Here is a 17,182-nt window from a genome sequence, read left to right on the forward strand (position 1 = left end):
CAGAGGATGCTTACTGCCCCACCCTCCAGACTGAACTTGACCTCTGCATTTCTGGGCCGTTTCCTTTGAGCTTCAATCACCTTGTAAGGCAGAGTGCTGTCTTCATTTCACAGAGGAAGCGTCAGGTCTAAAAGGTTGAAACAACTTATCTTCAGACCAACGACAAGGAGATGACACAGCTTCCCTGAGTCCTTGGGCAGGATTACCAATGACCCGCAAAGATTAGAAGCACAGCCCAGGAGATGGAGGCCGCTGGACACAGCAGCTTTTATCAACTGGGGGGCAGAGGGTCATGGGCAGCCCCACTGGGCCCTGCCTATCTCTGCCTATTGAAGGGCTTGTCCCCTTTCCTTCAGGGCCCAACTCAGATGCCGCCTCTTCCTTGGCACTTTATAAATTTTCAATTCAAAAGTGATTTGTTGTTGTTCTCAGATGTGGCTCCTTGTTTGTGCCACCTGCATGCCTGGCACACCGCTTGCTTTGGGAGAGCCCATTTTATCCTTTGGGAACTTGGAGCTTTGGAAGAGCCAAGACTCCACCTTATTGCTCTCTGTCTCCTTTGCAGGGCCCACAGGAAGTCAATGATTTGTTTAAATGATTAGAAACTGTCTCCTGTTGGCCACTGTCCCTCCCTCTCTGTCCCTCTAGAGAAGCGAATGTCTGGAGAAGTCTCCTGTTGAACTGCACATCACCCAGGGAACCCCTTTAATCCCCATCGTAACAGGCTGTCTGGCAGCAGAGAGAATGCTCTAAATTGGGGGGTTGGGGGTAAGAGGGATCAGAGGGCTTTGGGGAAAGGCTCCAGGCAGGGGGCATGCTTGGCCAGGTTAGCAGCCTTGTTAGAGATCTGGGCAGCTGATATGAGTGAACAGCTGGGTACACATGCCCGGTAGTGTGGCAAAGTCTTGGAGTCAGCAGCTCAGGGCACCAGGAGACTAAGCTTTGCAGGTGGCAGCCTTTGCCACTGGGTAGAGCCCACTGTCTTCCCCCATTAGCCTTCATTGGTCCTTCTCTCATTGAAGTATGTCCAGCAGACAGTACCAGGTGCCTTCTCCGTACAGATACCATGCTGGGCATCAGATATAGAAACAAATCAGATGCAAAAAGAACCAATAAAACAAAACAAAAACATTCACTGGTTTGTGAGATGTGAGTCTGATAATGCATCCATTGGCCACCTCACCACCTCACTGGCGAGCACTCCTACCCTAGACTTGCTCCTGACTCCCCCCTCCCTCCCTCCCTTCCTGTCCTCTTTCCCTCCGTCTCACAGGGACCACTGACTTTCTCTAAAGCCTGATTTCAGTGTTGGGCAGCCTATGACCTGCGGGTCCCACACACTGTCCCCCTCCTCTGCCTGACCCTTCTTCCTGCCATGAGTGACCATTCCACATGGGCTTTGTTTCAGAGGCACTGGACAGTTGCAGGGTCTTTGTCTGTGGACACTGGTAATAATGGCACAGCTATAGCTCTGGGGACCCAGCACTTAGGAGCCCTCACGGGACCTTGCCCCAGCCTGCCCCAGCATCCCTGCCAAGCCCCCGGTGCGTTGGCTATTAGAGCCCTTTGTGCTCAATCATTGATCCCAGGAGCTGGAATTTCTGAACAATGGACACCCAGCTTCACCCCAGGGACAGAGGACAGGCTCTGAAGTCTAAAGGTCTTGGTTTCTGTCCTGATCTGGCCGCTTGCTGGCTGTGTTCCTTTGGGTAGATCACCTCCCTCTCTGAGGCTCCTGACCTGCAAAATGGGAGGATGATACCTAGATTCCTGGATGGTTCTGAAAAACAGAGAAACTGTGTGACAGACACGCACTTAGAAGTAACTGTCGCCTTCTCTGGGAGCCCGGGAGGGAAGTGCGGTCGAATTTCCTCTCAGGAAGTGGGGGTGCCTGCACCAGGAGATTAGATTGTTGGGGCAGGTGTGTTTCCTGCTTCCCCTGAATGAGAGAGGAGCAGCTGCCCATGTCCCTCCCCCAAATTCATCTGTTGGCCCTGATTTAGTGGTGGCAGTTTGTCATGGCAGCTGTCTGTCTGCCTGGCTCTGCTGTCTGTGAGGCTGTGGCAGCTGAATCCTGAGCCAAGGATCTTCTCTGGATGCCATGTGCAGAGACAAGACAGGAAGGCACAAGAGCTCCCTGGTTCCTAAAGGGGGGATGCCCAAGGGCTTTCCCCTTGCACCATCACCCAGCAGGGCCTGACTGGCCACACAGGCCCAGCCCAAAGAGCCCCAGGGCAGTCTGGAAACACTCCCCACAGCTCAAGCTTTCACAGGGACAGTGGGTGGTGGGCCTGGAGGGATAGAGAGGCTGTTTTCCTCTGGAAAGGGAAAGCTAGGCTTGATTCCTCTGAAATCTTGAGTACCTGAAACTCTGAGAGTTCAGAAGTAGAAGATGGGGCCTCAGTAAGTTGGTGCCTTTTTTTTTATCCTCACTCAAGGATATTTTTTCCATTGATCTTTAGAGAGTGTGGAAGGGAAGGAGGAGGGGGGAGAGACAGGGGGAGGGAGAGAGAGAGAAACATCAATGTGAGAGAGACACATCAACTGGTTGCCTCCTACATGCACCCCGACCTGGGTGGGAATCAAACCCCCGACCCTTTGGTCCACACGCTGATGCTCTAACCACTGAGCAAACCAGCCAAGGCAAGTTGGTGCCTTCTTCATGAGCTTCTCTTTTTTTTTTAATATATCTTTATTGATTTCAGAGAGAGGAAAGGAGGGGGAGAGACAGAGATAGAAACATCAATGATGAGAGAGTTATTGATCAGCTGCCAGCCCGCAACCTGGGCATGTGCCATGACCGGGAATCGAACCCCAATCACCTGGATCCTAGGTCGACGCTCAACCACTGAGCCACGCCCGGCTGGGCTTCATGAGCTTCTCTTGATGTCATGAGCAGCAGAGCTAGGTCTGCTGGGCAGGGTCTCAGGAGGCCAGGCCACTGACCCGGGGAGGAGTACACAGCTGGGAACTAGAACCTGAATGTCCTTGTCCTTGTTCTGGCTCTTTCCTCACCCACCAGGTGACCTTAGGCAAATCATTTGACCTTGCTGGGCCTCCATCTCCGCATCTGTAAAGTGGGGATAGTTTTTGCCTTCTTGCTTACAAGACTGCCCTGAGATGGTAGTACAAGACTATGAGATACCACTTTTAAAAAGATGAGTAATGTTTGCAGATAAAAGGGATTTCTATGAAAAGGGACCAACATTATTGAAAGATAAGTGCTTCACATGTGGTTTCTGTTGGTTAATCCAATCCTCAGCACCTTGCAAGGGAAGTACTATTTTCCCGGAGGCTTGGGGAAAGCACAAGGTCATAGAACTCATAAGACACCAGCTGGGGTTCCAGACAGTTCTGAAGTCAAGACTGTGTCCTTCTGCTACAAATGCAGGTTACCGCCCTGTTGCTCAGTGGTTAGAGCATTGGTCCGCACACTGAAGGGTCTTGGGTTTAATTCCCAGTCAAGGGCACGTACCTGGGTTACGGATTCACTCCCTGCTCCCAGTCCGGGTATGTGTGCAGGAGGCAACCAGTCAGTGTGATGTGTCTCTCTCACATCAATATTTCTCTTTTCCCCCCCCCACCCTCCCTCCCTTCCACTCTCTGAAAAGCAATGGGAAAAATATGCTCTGGTGAGGATTAACAAAAACAAAAGACAAATGCAGGTTACCTTTGGGGAGTGCCCCCTGGGGCCACCACTTCCCTCTAAAATTTCCAGAAACAAAATATATTTGTTGCCAGCCACGCCCTGAGAAGCTCACAAGTTTGTCTGGAGACAGACAAGTACAGGGCTGCCTTAGCTGCTCTGATCTGTGCAAGTGGGGGAGAGGATCCCTTTTGCCTGGAGGCAAGTGTCACCAGGAAGCTGGGTGTAAGTGGGTGTAAGGGACCTGTTGTCCTCTTAATGGCCACTTTCTGACCCATGGGTCTTGTGCCCTCACTGACAAACTGAGACCTTGATGGATTCCCAGCCAGCAACCCCCATCCTTCTACATTGTCACCCCCAAGGATGCTGCCTCAGCTTGGCTGGGGGCCAGATCCACCTCCCTTTACTCAGAGTGTACAAGGCAGAGCCTGTTCTGGGGCAAGCTTCTCTTGGGGGTGGAGGGAGCAGGGCAGAGAACCAACAAGCCCAGGGTGGGTCCTGGCACTGTCCTGAGCTCCCCCACCCCTAGGCTGAGTCACTCAGGGATCCTGGCTCCTCCCCCTCCAACACTTCACCAATCCAGGGGCCAGGAGCAGTCAGCTAAATCCGTGGAGTCTGTGGACTTGCCAATGATCCCAGAATCTTAGCCCCGGAAAAGAGTGTTTCAGATTAATAGTCTCTCTGGCCCCAGTTTCCAGCCTTCTGTAAACTCGTCCTGGGTAGCTAGCTGAGGGGTCAGCATTCTGTTGGGCGTCTCACAGTGCTGGCTGGGCACGTGGGGGCTCCCCAGGAATGTCCTTGTTCTGTTTATCAGCGAGTCAGCAGATGGTTGGGGTGGGGTGGGGACCAGGGCTCTTTACCTCTAGGTGAGTCTTCGAGGACAGACTGTGAGTGTCCTTAACTCCCCTCCTAGGAGGGTTCCAAGATTGCCTGGAGATTCCCCACACTTGCTAGTTTATTCAACATGTTTTTTGAGGATCTAATATATGCCAGGTTCCAGAAATATACAGATGAATAAAAAATGGACCCTACTCTTTATTCTAGTGGGGGAGATAAAAAGAAAATAAATGGCAATATAGTTAGGAGGGTCAATAGCTATTATTTATTCAGCACTTAAATACCAGACATGTGCCAGCCCTGAATATATCATATCATTAAATTTTCAGTTTACATGTGAGGAACTTGAGGGTCAGGGAGGATAAGGCCACTAAATAGTGGAGCTGGGTGGGACCTGAGTTGAATCTGATTTCCACCAAGCCCCGGAGGAGCACAGGGCCCCAGGAACTGACAGCCGAAGCAGCCAGCGTGGACGGAGAGGGCAGGCAGCGGGCAGGTGTGTGCAAGAAGGACGGCCTAGGAACACAGGGATTCACACTGTTCCCCTCACTCCAATACCTTTGTGTTTTTGGTTTGTTTATTTTGTTAATTCTCACCCGAGGATATTTTTTCCATTGATTTTTAGAGAGAGTGGAAGGGAAGGAAGGCAGACAAAGAGAGAGAGATACACATCGATTGGTTGCGTCCCACACGCACCCCAACCAGGGCTGGGAATCAAACCTGCAACCCAGTTACGTACTCTTGACCTGGAATACGAACCTGTGACCCTTCGGTGCACAGGCTGACACTCTAACCGTGGAGCCACACGAGCCAGGGCTCCAACACCTTCCTGAGCACCTTCCCCAGCAGATCTTCTCCCTGCACTCTCCACCTGCCTCTGGGGAGCCCTCCCAGGTAGCATCACCTGGTGGTGGCCACAGAGTTATCCTTGCTACTTCTCAGAATCTCCCAGGCAAACTGCCAGCTCCAGTTGTCTTGCTCTGATGGATCAATCAGGAAATACTTTCCAAGTCCTGCCTTGCTCTGCCCATGCACTGTATAGTACTCAGAGCCCCAGGCCATAACCCAAACCAGCCACTGATCCTAAGAATCCTTTGTGTATCTTCATTGGATTTTTTTTTTAGCAGCTGATTTATCTTCCTAATTATGTTTAGCTTTAAGCTAATGTTAAAATGAGCTTGCATTAGATAATTTTCACTAATTAACACCAACTTAGTGCAGGGGAAGTCATCCCAGAAGCACGCCATGGGGCAGGCAAAGGCTGGCCTAGGATCTTAAAAAGAATTGCCATGCTCACTCCCTGACGAATCACATATGGTTCTTCACGGCTGAATTAGTTGACCTTACTCATGTGGGTACAGTCTGTTCTCTTTCTCTGGAGAGCCAGCCTGGGTCTCCTATGTATGTCTCCTTTAGCAACCTAGTTTAGTGTATGGGTGTGAAGAGCGATGGCCTCATAGGGTCAGATCAACAGGGAATGAGCCCCAGTGGTGCACTACAGGGAGATGTGACCCACAGGGCTGGGAGCAGAGCCCGGCACTGAGGCCAGGGGTCTAGGAGAGGAACAGGCCTGGCTTGGCAGAATTGGGCTCCAGTGGCTGCCAGTGCAGCAAGGGAGCCTTGTGTTTAATGATGTCTAATTAGTGAGCCTGAAACAATGTCACATGGCTACAGACAGCTGGGAAGCCTCAGCTGACAAAGCACAGATGCGCTGCTAGTGGGACAGGGGCAGCCTGGCCTCCAAACAGAGAATAGGACCCACTGGTCCTGGTTCTGCCCTCTTGATGGGCCAGGGCTCTGGTCTAAGCTGCTTCCTCAGCTCCCCAAGGGGAGCCCCTACTGCAGAGGGATTCTGTTTAGAGCAGTTACTGTCCGTCAGGCCCTGTGCAGGAAGGAATGACAGGTCTCTGTCCTTTACACTCCCCCTTCCCCAAGTGCTCAGTCACAGGCCTGAGCAGACAAGCATCCTGGGGACCGGGACAGAGCAAGGTCCTGGGACAGCCTCAGGGAAGAGTGAAACCAGTGACCTCAACTGGGAATGGGCATTCCCATTGCCACAGGGATAGGGTGGTGACAGCATGAGTTAAGTCATGAGGACAGAGCCTTCTGGGTGTATTTTGAGAATTTACAGTGTTGATTGTCAGAGTAGGGAGTAGGTTAGAAGTACATTCAGGGTCTTCAGCCAGGCAGAGGGCTTGATTCTGTAGGCAGTTGGGAGTCAGAGTGTTTGAGCAAGGGAACAACATGTTTAGGGTTGTGTTATTGGATCCACCTGCCCCGAGGGAACATGATCAGGACTGTGAAACTAGTACCCCACCAAGCTGACCCTGCCCACCTACTGTGTGCTGGACACTGTCAGAAAGGACAGAGCCTGGCCGTGGGGCAGGCGTTACACCAGATTCTGTGTAGGCATCACAGCATATCTTTGCATCCTCACCAGAACCACAAGGCAGCCTCACCTTTCAGGTAGAATTCAGAGGGGTTAAGTAGTACCTTTTGTCTTACTGCCAGTGTGGGACTCCTGACTCCAAAGTCGGTGGTCACCACTGCTATATGCTCTTGGACCTGGGGGATTTGCCCCCTACTAGTGCAGAAATTGATGATGCTTCAGATGGGGCCCGTTGCAGCCTCGATGACCAAAGAAAGTCTCTGTGGTGTACCCAAGGCCAGGCCTCCAAACCCCAGAGATGAATTGTTCCATTCTTCAGCAGCACAGCTCTATGCTGGGTTCCCGGAGCCCACCCCCAGGCAGTCTCTACTATGGCTTCAGGTTCCTTAGCAGCTCGCTCTGGCTACTCAGGGTGCAGGTGTGGACACCCAGCATTGCTTCACCATCGGTGCACCATACAGACTCTTCTTCCCTTAATTGGGCTGCCCTTCCCCTCAATTAGTTCAAGTTTGACCTTTGTGGGAATGCAGTGTTACCCAGGCTTTAATCAGCGCCCCAGGCTGGGCCTGCTGAACACCGGATTGAGCAAAAGGAAAACATCTCCGCCTTGATACCTTGATGTCTGCATGTGTGGGGGGGACTCTGGCTGCGGGTTCCCTGGGAGCTCAGCACCCCCACACTGGCTGCTTCCTTCCCTCCCACCCCCTCCTCTAAAGTGATGGCCCTTTATTCTGGGTTCCCTCTCAGAGGAGAGAGGAGGCCTTGGCGCTTTTACCTACTGCTCTTCACAGGCCTAGCACTGTGCTCCTTGTGCCTCCCTTACCATCTCATTTAAAATGCAGAACAACCCTGTGAGGGTGTCACCTCTCCACTTTAAAATGAGGAAACTGAGGCTTAGGTTAAGTGACTTACTCCAGGCCACACTAGCAGGAAGACTTTCTGCTTCCCGGGGGTATAGAAAAACACCAGTGGATAAGCAAAGTGTTACCAGTGAGACGACGAGACCTGGGCTCTTGTCTTCTTGAAGGAAAGATTTAAATCAAGAGACAAAGTGCAGCAAAGCAAGCAAGAATTTATTGGCTGCAGCAAAAGCACACTCAGGACAGTGAAACAAGGCAGGGCTTAGCATAGAAGCAACAGGAGAGCCTGGGCTGGGCTGCTTTGGCTCCCTGGAAGTCAGAGAAAAAGGGGCCTTGGAGATAGGTCCAGGGGGTTAGCCTGGGAAGAGCTGCTACAGCCATTGCTCCCCTGGTTGCAAGTCTCGTTGGTCCCTCAGAGTCTAGGAAACGCGTTCCTGTGGGGGAAGAAATGGCAGCAGGGGCCTGGCCGGCAATGCTCAGCGGTTGAGCATCAACCCATGAACCAGGAGACTGTGGTTTGATTCCCGGTCAGGGCACATGCCCAGGCTGTGGGTTTGATCCCCAGAAGGGGGCGTGTAGGAGGCAGCCGATCAATGACTCTCATCATTGGTGTTTCTATCTCTCTCTCCCTCTCCCTTTCTCTCTCTGAAATCAATGAAAACATATTTCAAAAAAAGAAAAGGGGGCAGGGGATGGTGTGGGTGTGCTCCCCAAAGGGTCCTTTTAGTCAGTGCAGCTGGTCCTGAGGCAGTCATGGTGTTGTCTGATTTTGCTGCTTTTCTGCACTTGGAGCTGAAATACAAGTGAGGCCTAGATGTTATCCTGAAGGAGGAGAGGTTAGGGTATCTAAACCGCATGACCAGTGATATGAAAGGTCAGGGGGTTCAAACCACATGACCAGCAATATGCTAGGGGAGAAATGGTTACCCTGGGGGTAGGTCCTGATTTTCCCAGTTTTGCTCATTGCCAGGCACCTGGGGCTTTCTGCCTTGGTGACCTTCTGTATCTGGCCCATCGCCCTTGCTCAGCTCATGTCTGTCTAACTACCTCCCACAAAAATCTGATCCATCCACCACCTGCATTCAGAGCACCTGAGGGGAAGATGCTATCAAATGCATTTTCACAGGTCTGCAGAATCATAATCTCTCAGGACGGGGCCCTGATCTGCATGTTCAACACGCACACTCCACCTTTAAGTATACCTGTAGCCCTTGATCCCTCTTTGAGGAGCTCAGAAAAGGACATTCCACAGTTGGAGATGACCAGTGCAGAGGCTAGTCAAGCTGGCCTGGCACTACCCTCCATGGGAACAGGAAGGCCTGTTGTGTGGTCCCAGACAAACTGACTCCCCTGGGCTGCCAGACATATGGCTGTTCTGGGAGGCAGCAGCTTGACCAGTTTGCCCAGCTGCTCCCCATCCTACCCTGAGGGACCTTAGGGTTTAAGGTATGTGGAGTTAGCACCATTCACCTGTAGCAAGTGAGTTTAATGGTCCCACATAACTGCACAGCCTTTTCCTAGGATGTACCGGGCATGATCTCATCTGAACCTCTCAGCAGGCATGGGAAGTAGGCAGGGTGAGCATGGAGGGGACAAAATCGGGCCCCAGGCTCACATGGGTTGGGTTGTCAGTGGGAAAGCAGGAATGTGCCTCGGCAGGCTCCTTTCTCTTCCTTCTTAGGAAGTGACCTTCACCAGCACACCCCTCAATGAACAGGCTTGGCCTATGACCTCTTGCTTTTTTCCCACCACTACACTGAGAAAGGGGTGGGTCTTTGCGGGAACAGCAACCACATCCACCCCAGTATGTAGAGCTCTGTTTCTGCAGAGCTGGGGAAACCAGTGAGGGAGAGGGTGGTATAGTATAGTCCAGTTCTACCAGTGCATCTTGGTTTTGTCCGACCAGAGGTGGCCTGGGCTCCTAGCCAGAGCAGACCTGTCCCCAGAGCCTGCTGTAACCACATCGTCTGGGGTGATACAGACTAGTGTCAGAAGCCTGAGCTTTAGTCCTTTCTGCCAAGACCCAGATGGGTAACTTAACCTCCGGGCTAGCCTCTAGCTAAGTTTCCTCCTAGCTCTGAGATTCTGCACATCTGGAATCTCCTTCAGTGCAGGGGCCAAGTGCAGAAGTGCAGCCTATGCCCTTCAGACAGGCACAGCCAAGGGCTTGTGGAGCTGCCATGCAGCCCACGCTCCACTGACTGGCTTGCATTCTGTCACAGAGAGGACAGCATCCTTTTGTAAGTTGCCCAAAGGGGCCTGCTGTATGTACCAATGGCAGCCCTGCTTCCTGGCCTGATGTCCTTGGTGTGGACTTCTACCCCTTGGCTAAGTACCGTCCTCACTCATGGGCTGGCTGCTCCTTCAGCATCTTAAGTGGATGGAGCAGAGGCAGAGAGACCAGATCTCAGAGCTATTGGCTCAGGCAGCAGCCCCCAAAGGCGCCAACTTCTTTTCCCTTTTCTGCACCCTGGAGGAAGAGCTTCAACTCTGCCTTCCAGCAATAATATCTAACCAGGAATCTTGCTAGGCATTCCTTTTTCTCTCCACCCCAGTGCCTTGTTATTAATGAAATAAAAGAGATAACTACAAAGCTACATCCATACCCTGCAAATAAAACAATAAACATGAAACAACTTCCATTTAGACATTCATTCCACAAGCATAGAGCACTGACTTGGTGTTGAGATATCCTGAGGGTAGAGATTCTGAGAGAAATCAGATGATCCTTGCCATCCAGGAGCCCACAGCCGGTAAGGGACAGAGCCATTCGGCAGGTGTTACAGTAAAATGTCAAGGAACTGTGTGATTTCCCTGGCATATAGGGTGGGCAGGATGCAGGGGGTAGTGAACATTACTGGGTGGGGGAAATTCAGGAAGTTCTTGGCTGAGTCTCGAGAGATGCATAGATGTTTCACAGGGGTGTGGAAGGGGTAGGAACAAAAGGACCCAAAATTGCCTGATATGTGTAGTGGTTCTCAAAAGATGTTGGTGGTGCCCTAGCTGGTTTGGGTCAGTGCCTAGAGCTTCAGCCTGAGGACTGAAGGGTCCCAGGTTCGATTCTGGCCAAAGGCACATACCTCGGTTGCAGGCTCGATCCCCAGTCCCTACTCAGGGCATATGCGGGAGGCAACCAATTGATGTGTCTCTCTCATATCAGTGTTTTGTTTCCTCTCTCTCTCTCTCTCTCTCTCTCTCTCTCTCTCTCTCTCCCTCCCTCCCTCTCTCTCCCCCCCTCTCTCTCCCCCCTCCTTCCACTCTCTCTGAAAAATAATGGGAAAAATATCCTTGGGTGAGGGTTGAAAAAAAAATGTTGGTGGGGGTGGGGGTGAGACGCTGCAATTTTGTCCCCAGGAAACATTTATTAACGTCTACAGACTTTTTTTGTGTGTGTGTGTTTTTTTGGTTGTCACCACCCAGGATACAATGCACAGAACAGCCCTCACAACAAAAAAATCGCTGCTCCCGAAAGGCCAATATTGCCAAGAAATCCTGTGTTAGGGTAACTGTAGGTCATTCTGCGCAGCTGAAACAAGGGCAGAGGTGAAATGCCAAGTTAAGGGTTTGGACCTCTCTTGATTCGGGAGGATCACTGCTGTGGAGAATGAACTGGAGTGCAGAGATGGAGTAGGAACGGGAAACTAGTGAGGAATCTATTCCAGAAGTTCGGTAAGAAATGACGGGGGCCTGGGCTAGGGCAGCAGTCCACTGGGAACAGAAAGGAGTTGACCCAGAGAAGCTGCAGGAGCAGGTGGGACCTGCTGGACTTGATGACCACTTGGATTCGGTCAGTAGGGAGGAGGCCAGTGGATGTGGGTAACTGACCGGATGTTGATTTTGGTGATGCCTGGGCAAGGGGAGAGGGGGAGGCTGGTGAACAGGCTCTGAGGTCTAGTCTGGGTCATCTAATACACCAGGGGTGCCAGTCGTCAGCTGTCTTGAGCCGTGGAGGGCATGGGGGAAGGGGGAGTCCTGTTCTTTATTACATGGTGGTAATTAAGGAGTGGAGAAAGAACCTGAAAAGCTGGCAGTTTAATTAAAGGTGAATGACAGATAGAGGGGAATTCTGAGGCTCCCTATTCCACCCTGCTCCTCTCCCCCCCCCCCCCCCACTGCAGTAGGATATCAAAGCAGGAGATGTGAAGCTAAGCAAACACCAGATGAGAAGAATTATAGCATCAGAGCCTCTTTGCCAGCGCCTGCGACAGCTTCTAAAAACTCCTGCAACCTGGAATTAACCTCTTTCCCTGGTGCGGCACATCATTGGGTAACCGGGTAAAGGACACTGCGAGCCTGCCCGGAGGAGGGGGTGACTGTTCTCTCCTGATGAAATCTGTCTCCTCGGTTCTGAGCCTGTGACGTCCTTTTAAAACCCGATTTTCCTCTGACACCAGGAGTCTTGAAGTTAGGTTCAGTGCGGATGATCACGTGGCACGTTAAATACCCGAGCAGAGAGAGTGGGGAGCTGGTTTTCCTGGGCCTGATGGTTGTGGAGCTGGATGTCAAGGGGGGCCCTTGGAGACCAAAGCAGAGGGTAATTATCACTTCTCCACAGCCAAATTGCAGGAGTCAGCAAGCAATTGATTTTTTCCCCACTACAGATATTTTACTGTTTAATTGGTAGTGACACAGATGGCTGGCTCTCAGCAGGGTTCCACAGACCAAGCCTCCTGAAAGTGGGGCCCTCTGTTCTCTCTTTCCCTCCAGTCTGTGATCCTCTCACATCACAGCCTTCTCAGGAGGGGGCAGGGCAGCTGGCTCCATGCACAAAACAAAAGCCAGAGTGTGAATCCCAAAGCACTTCCATCAGCCAGTGAAGCAATCCTCAGCCATATATTGAGAGTCACCTTTAAGCTGGACACTGTGGAGAGTTTGGAAATGAGCAAATGATGGACTCTGGCCTTAGACAGCACTGGGGAGATGAGACATCAGGAGCCCTCCAAGATCGTGGGAAGCCGTGTTCTGATGAATGAGGCCTGAAGTGTCATGTTAAAACCCTCTGTAATTAAGCCCAACCCCGCCATACCTACCCAGAACTGTTCCAGGCCAACTGTTTGTTTTTGTTTATTTGTGTTTGTTTGTTTTGGACCTCAAACACAGAGCTGATTGTGAGCCTCAGTTCTTGGTCCACAGCCATCATCAATCCACGGAAGACCCCTCTTCTTTTACTTTCTCCTTCCCTCCCATTCCTTTCTCCTCCCATGTATTTAGCATATGTCCTTGGACAAACCTGTATCCTTGAAAAACATGAAGTGTTATTTTATTTATGTATCAGGCTATAGATCTTATCCTCTAACATTTTAAATTAAACTATCCATTTTAAAGAAAACTATTCAAGTTCTGTCTGCAGAACTAGTTCATTGCTTCTGTCTGCTACTCTGTACTTTCCTCGCATTGTCCACCCCCATTCTTCTAGAAATTCACATCTAAGTTGTTGCCAGCTCTATGCTATCCTAAAGAAAGCTGCGGTGAATATCTTTGTCCCTGCCCCCTATTAACCAGTGCAAAGATCTAGGAGGTTCCCTGGGTGCTGGCTGTAGTTAGGCACATCCTTAAATCCACTAAGCTCTGTTCCTTGCTCTAGGGAATAGCTGCACAGTATTCCCTCCCACCAGCAGGGAATGAGGGTTCACTTTTCATTTCTTTGCTTTAATTTGAATTTTTCTGATTGCTAATGAGGTATGCTTCTCTTTGTATACTTATTAGCCGTTCAGGTATCTCCTCTAGGAATTGCCTATTCATATCCTTTGCCAATTTTTCTAATTAGTTTCCTATATTTTTCTTGCCAATTTGCAGGGATCCTGGCCCCGGCTGGGTAGGTCAGTTGGTTAGAGCGTCTTCCCGATACGCCAAGATTTCAGGTTCGATCCTGGGTCAGGGCACATACAAGAATCAACCAATGAATGCATAAATAAGTGGAACAGCAAATTGATGTTTCTCTCTCTCTGCCCCCCTTCCTCTCTCTCTAAAATCAATAAAAAAAAATTTTTTTTTTAATTTGTAGGGATCTCTTCTATATTATTAATTCCTTTTGGTTGTAGACATTGCAGATATCTTCTCCCTGTTACCCTCCAGTTACCTTTGTCTATGGAATCTTTCTTTGAACAAAAATCCCTAATTTGTGGAATGCATCTTTTAAAATTTTTATTTGCTTTATGATTTGTGCTTTTGGAATCTTAAGAAATCCTTTCTTACCAATGTCATAAAGATATCTTACTGTGTATCATCAATTCCTTTATTAGTTTTATCTTTCACATTTAGGTATTTAGCCGACCTGAAATTCACCTTTATATAGTGTGTGAGGTAAGGATTCACTTTATTTTTCTCTATACAGTAAGCCAATTTCCCCAATAGCATCTACTAAACAGCATCCTTCCTCCACTGAGTTGTGATTCTAACTCTATCAGACTTGAAGTTTTATGCATGTGTGTAGGTATACATATGTTTCTGGTCTTTCCATTCCATCATTCTATCTGTTATTTGCTTCCTACCTCAGTACCACAATTCTTTCTACTACTATATCTCTGCAATATGTCTTATTATCTGGTAGGAAAGTGCCCCCTTTTAGCTTTTCTTTTCAAAATTGACTTAGCTATTATGGATCTTTATTTTTTCTTACATCTTAGAAGTATTTGGGTTCCTCAAAAAAGTTTACTGAACTTTTATTGGAATTGCATTGAATTTTATTAATATGGGAGAATTGGATTTTTTAAATATCAAATATTATCCATGAACATGATTTATCTCTTCCTTTATTCACTTATTTGAAAAGGTGTTTTAATAGTCTTACAAATTTCTTCATAAAGGTATTAATTTCTAAATACTATATGCTTAAGTTGCAATTTTGAATGAATCTTATTTCTTTCTTTTTTTTTTTTTTTAGTTGATTATTTCTATAGTAGAAGAATGCTATTGGTTTTTGTAAATTTTTATTGTATCTGGCAAACTTGCTGAATTCTATTAATTTTAATAGTTTTCCTCTGCATTGTACTAGGTTTTCTATAAAAATATTATCTCTAAATACTAGTAGTTTTGTTTCTTCTAATCCTTCTAGCTCGTATTTCTTTTCTTGTCATATTGCATTGGTTAGGACCTCCAATGCTTTGTTAACTAGCAATGGTGATAGTATTTTTGACTTGCTTGAGACTTAAAGGGATTGAATCTAAAATTTCTGTTAAGTATGTTTAAGGGGAATTTTTAGTAGATAGCCTTTATCAAGTTAAGGAAGGTCCCTTCTATTCCTTTTTTTTTTTTTGAAATTTTAATCACAAACAGGGATCTAGTGTTATCAAATTTTTTTAAAAAACCTATTAAGATAATGTATGATTTTCCTTCCTTGACACCATGAATGTTATAAATTAAAATGATACATTTTGTGATATTCAAGCATTCTTACATCCCTAGGATAAACTTGATTATGCTGTATTCTGTTTAATGCACTTTTAATGACTTATCCAGGTCATTTTTATTTTTAAATTCATGAATGTGTAAATGGTCCCAATATAATTTTTTTTTACCATTTTTACTATTTCTTAAAAAGTAAGAATTTCTTAAAAAGCACATATATCTGTAGTTATTTCTCTTTTTTCACTCAGTATTTTAATTGCATCTTCTCTGTTTTTGTTAGTCTTGCTAGAAATTTGTCTTATTTAGGTTTTTTTAAAGTCAGTTTTTTATTTGATGTTTCTAAAATAACTTACAGCTGTACCATCTTTATGAACCATTGTGATGCAGTGAAATAAAGACTGTGGAGTCAAACAGACCTGAGTCCCTGCTCTGTCACATGCTTTGTGACCTTGGACACATTATTTTGCCCCTTTGCATTCATGTCCTCACCTGTAAAATGGCAATTACAGTCCTCTTCATTGTGAGGATCAAATTTTCTACCTAAAGCACCTGGAACAACATATGTTGAGGCCCATTAAAAGTGTTCAGTGCATGTTAACCCCTGTCCTCAGGGCCTTTTGGTTGTGCTCTTTGCCTAAAATGTCCACCTCCTAGGCGCCTGCTTAGCCCATGTGGCACCTGTGTGCAGATTAGAAAAGGTATCCCTTCTTCAGGCAAGCACTGTTCCCGCTCACCCCCAGCCCAGTGCCCATGTGCAGTGCACATGCTGCATAGCCATGCGTGGCAGCCCTGCCCACGTCCCTGCTCCATTTCCCTCTCTGCTCATTTCCCTAGTGCCCAGGCTGCCCATTCCTCAGGTTTCAGCTTCCTCACTGAAGCCTTTTCCTGTTCTTCTCTGGCTGAGAGTAATCAGTCTCTCTCCCTCCTTCACCCCGCCTGCCCCTGAATTCACATCACAGGTCATTTGTGTATCTCTTAAGGCATTTATTTCATTTTACCTTATGTCTTAGTTATTTTGTTCAAGTGCCTTATCCTTCCAACGGGATTAATCCCTTCAAGTTAGGGATTATAGGTTATTTGTCTTTAGATCCTTCTACCTGGACAGCTCAGTAAATGTTACTTGTATGAATAATTGAGTGTTAAATGTAGGAGCTAAGAAGAGCCTTAAATAATATTGTGTAAATGGTGTTGGGGGTGGGGTTCTTTAGAGGCAGGAGCAATGGAAATGCACGTGTATGAAGGTGGGGATAAAAATGAGGGTGATGGTGTCAGGGGTACCAGTTGTCGGGCTTGCTATGTACCAGGCACTGTGTTAAGTGTTTTCACAGTTTATCTCTCTAAGCCCTCACGACAGCCCTTTGAGATAGGTGTTACTATTAGCTCCATTTTCCTGCCAAGGAAACCAGGGCTCTCATGAGTCAGCAGTGAGCTGGCACCCAGGCCTAGTCTGTCTGACCACAGAGTCCGGGATTCCAGTTACAATGACCAGCGGGTGCCCTCAACCACATAGCAACTGCCGTTCATTGAGGACTCACTCCATTCCAGGCGCTGTGTTTGATGCTTCACAAACATTATCTGTAATCCTAACGAGAAAGTATAATGTACAGGGAATCTCCACTTTGCAGATAAGGACACTCATCAGATTAAGTGACTTGCCTAAGGTCACGTAAATGGAAAGGTCACGTAAATGGAAAGGTCACATAATCAGATCTCTCCTGCCCCAAAGCATGCTTTCCATTCTGCATCTTGTGCACAGTGCTTGGAGCCAACAAGAAAACCCTTGCACTGGAGCTGGGGCGGGAGGGGACGCCTAGGAAAATAGAGGAGGCTAAGGTCAGAAAGGCAGATCTGCCTCAGGCTGCAGAAGGCCTCTCCGGCCAGCATGGATGACCAAAACTGACTTTTGGAAATCAAGGGTCCGAGGTAGTGACTTTGACTTGAGGATGGAGTGGGATGGTCTACACACCTGGAGGCCAGGGAAGTCCACGCTCACTGGAGCTCTGTCCAGATCGGCCCTTAAGGAAGCACAAGGCTTTTCCCTTAGCATTGCCTTTGGGAAGCTACAGGGAGATCAAAGCGGCTGCAGAGAAAGTGGTGTTTGAG

The 17,182-nt window shown here is 48.4% G+C and overlaps 1 protein-coding gene across 1 annotated transcript in view; it reads left to right on the plus strand.

Moving 5' to 3' along the window:
• The window catches only part of FAM83F (family with sequence similarity 83 member F), a 32,423-nt gene that overhangs the window by 4,281 nt on the left and 10,960 nt on the right, over positions 1-17,182 (plus strand). The window lies entirely within an intron of this gene.

The sequence above is a fragment of the Miniopterus schreibersii genome (assembly GCF_964146895.1).
Source record: "Miniopterus schreibersii genome assembly, chromosome: 2".
Classification (NCBI taxonomy): domain Eukaryota; kingdom Metazoa; phylum Chordata; class Mammalia; order Chiroptera; family Miniopteridae; genus Miniopterus; species Miniopterus schreibersii.